This window comes from Eucalyptus grandis, chromosome 1, assembly GCF_016545825.1.
Source record: "Eucalyptus grandis isolate ANBG69807.140 chromosome 1, ASM1654582v1, whole genome shotgun sequence".
NCBI classification, from domain to species: Eukaryota; Viridiplantae; Streptophyta; class Magnoliopsida; order Myrtales; family Myrtaceae; genus Eucalyptus; species Eucalyptus grandis.
The window spans coordinates 32,055,602-32,062,178 of record NC_052612.1 but is presented as its reverse complement, the minus strand read 5'-3'; positions in this window follow the sequence as shown (position 1 = coordinate 32,062,178).

Below are 6,577 nucleotides of genomic sequence, written 5' to 3'. Positions count from 1 at the left end.
CGAAGTTGTAATCTCTTGTTGATTGCATAGTGGAATCCAGCCAAGAAGGCTGTTAGCGTGGGAGAGTGGACGTAGGCTTGGATTAAGCCGAGCCACTATAAATCTTGTGTTCTTATTCTCTTCCTTAACTCCTTTGTTTGAAGTTTATTTTATTCCGCATATATTTGCCAATATTTATTTTAAATACCTATTCACCCCCCTCTAGGTGTTCATACTAGCACTCTCAGGTATCGAATCCACAAAAGCATATTTATTAAATTCTGAGATCTAGATTGGAATGTAGTTCCCAAGTCTAGGACTAAATTGAAAGAGTTCAAACTCTCAAATCTAGAATTGGACCATGAGAAAAGAGCTCCTAGATCTCAATCAGGAGAAAAGAAAAGACAAGATAAGAACAATAAAACACCAACAAAAAAAAAAAATCAACAAAAGAGGGAGGGAGGTTGAGACTAACTCAAATCCTTTTGTCATGGCTGAAGGTTGAAGAAGAAGAAAAGAGAGAGAGAGAGAGAGAGAGAGAGAGAGATAACATATAAGTATTTACATGCCAAAAAAATTATCGTTAATATCTTTAAATTCCATCCGCTTATTAGGAATATTGTCATTTAGTAATAATGAGTCCACATAAACTACATTATAATTTATCTAAGTAAGAATGCTCTGAGCATAAGCGGATTAGATGGACTAAGGCCAAGAGAACACAAAATCGGCCAAGCCCATAAAAATCATATTTAGCTCAAAATTTTGATTATTGGATTGAGAATGAAAGATATATTTTATTTTCCTATCTCGAATATATTACACAACTTCTTCGTTTCAATTTAAGGGATATCTCAAGAAAAGCTTTAATTTTTGGCTATATAGACATATTGTTCTTTTGAAGTTAAAGTTGTTCAAAGGGGTTAGCATTACACAATAAAAAAGAAAAAAGAATATAAATGAGCACAGAAAAATCATATCGGGCTAAACCCACCGACGCTAGGATGCTTGATGACGTGCCCAAGTTGATGGAGGCAAGAGCTCACTCTTGAGGTGTTGTTCTCTTTGTGCCTAGGCTCTCTTTTTTTGTTATTCTCAATGTTAAATTATGTCTTAAGTTTGAGCTAAAACTCATATGATTTTGAGATGTTCAAATTTTGATGTTGTTTTCTATGAATAGTTATCTTGAATTACGGTAAATATATACAAATCCAAGATTTGGCAAAATAATTCCGATGATGTGATCTTCCATCCAAATTTGACCACGATCAGCAAGAGTTGGACTTTATCTTGTCAGACTGGCCGAATAAAAGGAAGGGAGCACACATATTTTGTAATTAAATATTCGATGAGACCCAGCTCTCAATTCATGAGTATCCTACTTTAACTCTCAATTTATTCTCAAATTTTTATCCTACCTATTTAATTAAGGGTAAAAGTCAAACTCTAGACCTAAAATTAAACATCCTTACCTCCAATTTCGGAGAAAGTGGCCTTCCCCTCCCATATAAGAATGATATAAGAACGATGGCCATTATGGCAATCCGAATTATTTGGACCAATCTTCTTTAAGTAGGTCAAATTTAGGTGGATTATAAAAGGAGGACATCTCCGAATAAAGCACTGTTTGGTAATCATTCAAACAGTTCCTGATTTTGATTTTTTTGTTCTTGGGATCAATTTGCGAACAGAATCGCGTTTGGTAAAATTTTTGTTCTCGAAAACAGATTTGGAATAGAATCAAGAATTAAAAAAAAAAAAATTTGATTCTTGTTTCGAGAACAAAAATAAAAGAATCAAAAAAGCGGACTGTCCGCCACTGCTCGTCGCCGCCGTCTGCCGATCACCGACAACTAGTCCGGCGAGCTCGCTGGAGGCAAGCCCAGCCATCGGTGAGGCCGAGCCTCAACGGGGCTAGGCGAGGGCTGGGCAAGCCTCTTGTATATTGGATTTGTTCGGGAAAAAAATTGTCTCACCACTTTTTTTCTTTTCGTACAACTGCACTTTTCAATGCTAACCAACTTTTGATTGATTTATTTATTTTTTGTTTCCACTTGTATGGCAATACTTTAAATTCCATTAATTTAGGTTAAAATACATGTGCAATTACATGTGGCGACGATGGTGGCGGCCGGCGGGCGGCGATCATCGGTGGGTGACGGACAACGAGATGGCGGAGGGTGGCGAACTATGGCGAAGGAGTGGCGGTGGCGAACGGTGGATGGCGGCTAGGCGTGCCGAGATGGGCGACCCACTAGTAACGAGAATGAACAATAAAAAGAGTTTTTATTTCTCATTTCTGTTCTAGAAATAAAAAAGTAATAGATTTTTACTTGTAATTTCTATTCCAAATCTATTTTTGGAGTAAAAAACTATTTTAGAAATAAAAAAATAAAATAAAATATTTTTACCAATGGATTTTTGTTCTAGAAACAAATCTAGAATAGAAAACTAATTTTGAAATAGATATAAAATGGTTATCATGCACGCCTTTAGTAATTGGTAAAGAGGATGTTTATGGACTCTGAAAAGGCCACTAAGAAATGGAGCGTCGTTAGTAATTGGTAAAGAGGATGTTTATGGACTCCTGAAAAGGCCACTAAGAAATGGAGCGTCGTTAGCAAAGGCCAATGTCTATCCAATCATGGTTCGCATTCACAAGGAAAATTGTCCAAAAAATCCTAAACTTTTTATGCTTTTTTCCAATTTAGTTATAAACTTTTGAATATTGTTAAATAAGTCATAAATATTTTGACAATTTGCCAATTGAATCCATCTAGTTAATTTTAGATGAAAATTACTAACGTGAAAGCTGACTATTCTACTCGAACATCAACATTCTTTAATATTATTTTAATAAATTTTTGAATTTGGTTTTTTCCTTCTTCTTTTTTTTTTTTTTTTTTTTTCTAGATTGAGGATTGGCAAGGATCGTTGGCACTAGGCGAAAGTATTGCAGCCCTTGCAATTGCCAACAAGAGGCCCTTACCTAATGCCCTTAGGGCATGGCGACCCTCACCTAGACCTGGCAAGGTCTGCGACGCCCTCGCCAGCCAAATCAAGAGTGTGCAGGCCCTCACCTTGATTTGGCAAAATCACAACGTCTTGCCAAATATAGGCCAAGGGAGCATGCCGTGGCCCTCACCGACCTCAATCCATAAGACAAATAAAAAGTAACTTGCGTCATCTTGAACTTTTAAGCTACGGAAACGCAAACTGTTATGTACTCAATTCTTTTTCGGTACTAATGTACTCGACTATAAGGTGATAGCAGACTCTGAGGCATTGAGTTCAATTTTCCACATCTGTCTTTTGACATTTGTGAGTTCCCCTTTGTATATAACATACAAAGAAAAATTTTAAATATATTATCAATTAAATCTTAAATTTTTTTTAAGCTTTGTCACTTAAGTTCATCCAACCAATGTCCGAAATTGCTGGCATGACAGTCCAATCAACTCTAACTATCCTATTTAACATGACTGATATTAACGTGAATAAAATTTGATTTTTTTAATTAAATGTTTCCCTTTTTTCTTCTCTTTTCTTTTTAGGTTCAAAAGACTGGCAAGCCAACTCCTGCCTACCCTGATGACGGCCAAGAAGCCCCCGCCGACCTTCACAAGGGGCCGCAACACTCACCTCCAGCGGACAAGGGCTCGTGAGCCCTCATTGTGGCCAGCAAGAACATCCAGCCAGACAATGTATGAAAGTCAATTTGTAATGTCATCAATGAGTTCAAGATTTTATCGATTCAAAATGGGGTTTTCCAGCGATTAAAGATGGAGGGAAGCCAGATATAAGATGCATACAGTTACCAGAAGGGTCAATGTGCCTTGGTCCTCTGTAATCAAAGTTGAAATCGAACCTCTCTTTAAAGCAAAACTCAAACATAGTTAGATACGAGTGGTTGTGGATGTCGCTGTCACTCCAAAACTGTCGGCAACAGCGAGAGGCATGAGACTGAGACTGAGTCCCAGGGGTCTGTGTATCATGTCGTCCATGCATTTCTTTAAAATATCGAGGCAAATGATTTGGTGTATCACGTGGTACATGCATTTCTTTGAAAAATCGAGGCAAATGAATTGTTGTACTCTCTATTGACTTTGACAGGAGGTCTCCATCCGCCTACGACTGGCCACTTCGGCACGTATCAATGACTTTTTACAAGACGTTGACCGAGAGAAATGACCAAGTTATGGCCCGTGAACCAGAAACTCATATCTTCACGAGAGAGAAGGCTAAGATAGCCCTCAAGTTTAAGTTATTAACATTTTAATTATGTTGATATTTAAATTTTGATGACCCTATTTATTATTTAAAAAAATTCTAATCAATAAATAAAATATTATTAAATTATATTTACATATTACGAGTACTGTCCTTAAGTAGAAATAAATCCACGTAAATAAAAATGAGATATCTCAAGACAAGCCCCGACCTTTGCCTATATGAGCACATTGTTCTCTCTCTCTCGGCCCCTAAAAAAACTCCCACTCATAGTTTCACAAAATCACCAAATAGGCATTTGTTAACCGTTAGATTGTGCCAAATTTTGAAAAGAGTATGCTAAGACATTAATCTTGAATTTGTCCTATGGAGATGGTGAAATAATATCGACAGTATGTCTTTAAAGAAGAAAATCGGACTGATCGGATTACTAGAAAGTCCAATGCGCGGTCATGCAAAAACGATAGGTATGCGTTCGTTCTAAGTTGGAATGCGTTGAAATTTTGAGGAGACCTCTAGGACACCTAGTTCTTCACATTCTGAAGGATTTGAGCATCATATCCCATTATGATGTTCATGGTCCCTCGTGTTCCTGTTCGTCACCTCTTTCTACTCTTTGCCAGTTATCGCCATTGTGAATCTTCCTGGCGACCACTTTGCTATTGGTCGCCATTTGAGTCATTAATCCAATTCGGGTAATTTCCTAAATTTAATTCAAATATTTAATTGCCTAAAGTGTGGTTATTCGATTATAACACGATTTGATTTGAGATTTTATGTGTTTCCCAAATAGGAAATTTCCTCATTTGAGTTGTTACAATGGGGGTTTCAATCTTTGAGACCTAAGATCGGATCCCTACTATATTTGTTTCCTATATTGGATGCTATGAGTATTTGATGATGCGGGCTCATATTTTGCATATCGTTAGTTTAGGAAATATTCCTATCATGAAAACTGCACAAAAAAAATAATTATTATTATTGCATTGCATCTAGGATAGATTGCATCAACCTATGCTTTCTAAATTAGAATTGCATGTTTTAAGAACCATGTATTAATTTAGTAAATTACCTAATTTATATAAGAATTTAATGTAAATTATTTCCTAATTTTAGATAGGCCATCAAATGCTTAAGTAGTTTCCTATTTTAGCTTTAAAAGAAAATTACAATTATTGCATGCATATCTCGTGTAGAATTAGTTAGATACTATGCATGATATAATATTCATGTCATCATATCCAAGTCATCACATCCATGTCATATATTTCATGTCATTAAATGATCACATTATTTTTGGTTATGCAAATTGATGATTGCATCTCATGCATTGATCATTTGGTCATCATTCTTTGATAATATCACTTAGGTCATGTTTAGGCGTCCTAAAATTTAGTATATTATTTCTGTAAGAAAAGAAAATACAAAATCTCTAACGTAGTTTAAATGATAGGATTAATTAATTCATGTCGTTAGGGTTACATATAGGTCGCATTTAAGTTAATTTACATAGCATACACGTTATTTAGATTTTATGTAGTTTATCAACACATGTTCATTTGAACTCATATAGTCGTAGCATTTAGATTAGTTCATGCTTATTTGAAAAAGAATGCATATATCACATCATTAAATTGTTTAGCGCATCAAGGTCTTTTTCTATCTTCCTAAGCAATTTATTTGCTATTTAATTATTGATTATCAAATTATTGTCTATACACAAGGATGATCACCCATCACATGTTAGTAGTTTAAGATTAAAATTAGCCAAGACTGCTTGTAAAATATTGCAGAAATAAAGAGAAAATATATCAAAATAACACTAGATTTATCTAGCATAACTAATTCCCTATATTCATGATATTTGTGGTTCACAAAAGTAACATGCTCTCCCATATTTTACTTGAATTTCTAAGTGACTCGTAATTGAAGTAAATTTCATGTTAAATAAATCAAAACTCCAAAGTTGTGAACGGTATGGGGTTGGGAGAGTTTGTGCATTATGTTTGCTTAGTAATTCATTAGTATTCTCTTGGTAGTTCACCTTTGTCAAAATCATGACAAGTTTGACCTACTTTCATTTATAAGCTTAAACTTATGAGTTCTTGACCGATCAAGATATATTACTTGTTTCACATTACAACGCATCTCCAATGTAGGACTCCGTTCACCTATACTCTTGCACAAACACCTTACCAAGTCTCTCCTTGGCCCCGTTTGGTTGAGCATCTACAAGGGGCTTTGGGCCTCCAAAGCTCCTTGGGGAAAATACAAAGCGTTTGATAAGTATTTTTGAAACTTCCTTAGCCAAAAGTTAGCATTCCAAATGCTAAAAGCCCAATGTAGGTAGGGACCTACTTTGGGCTTT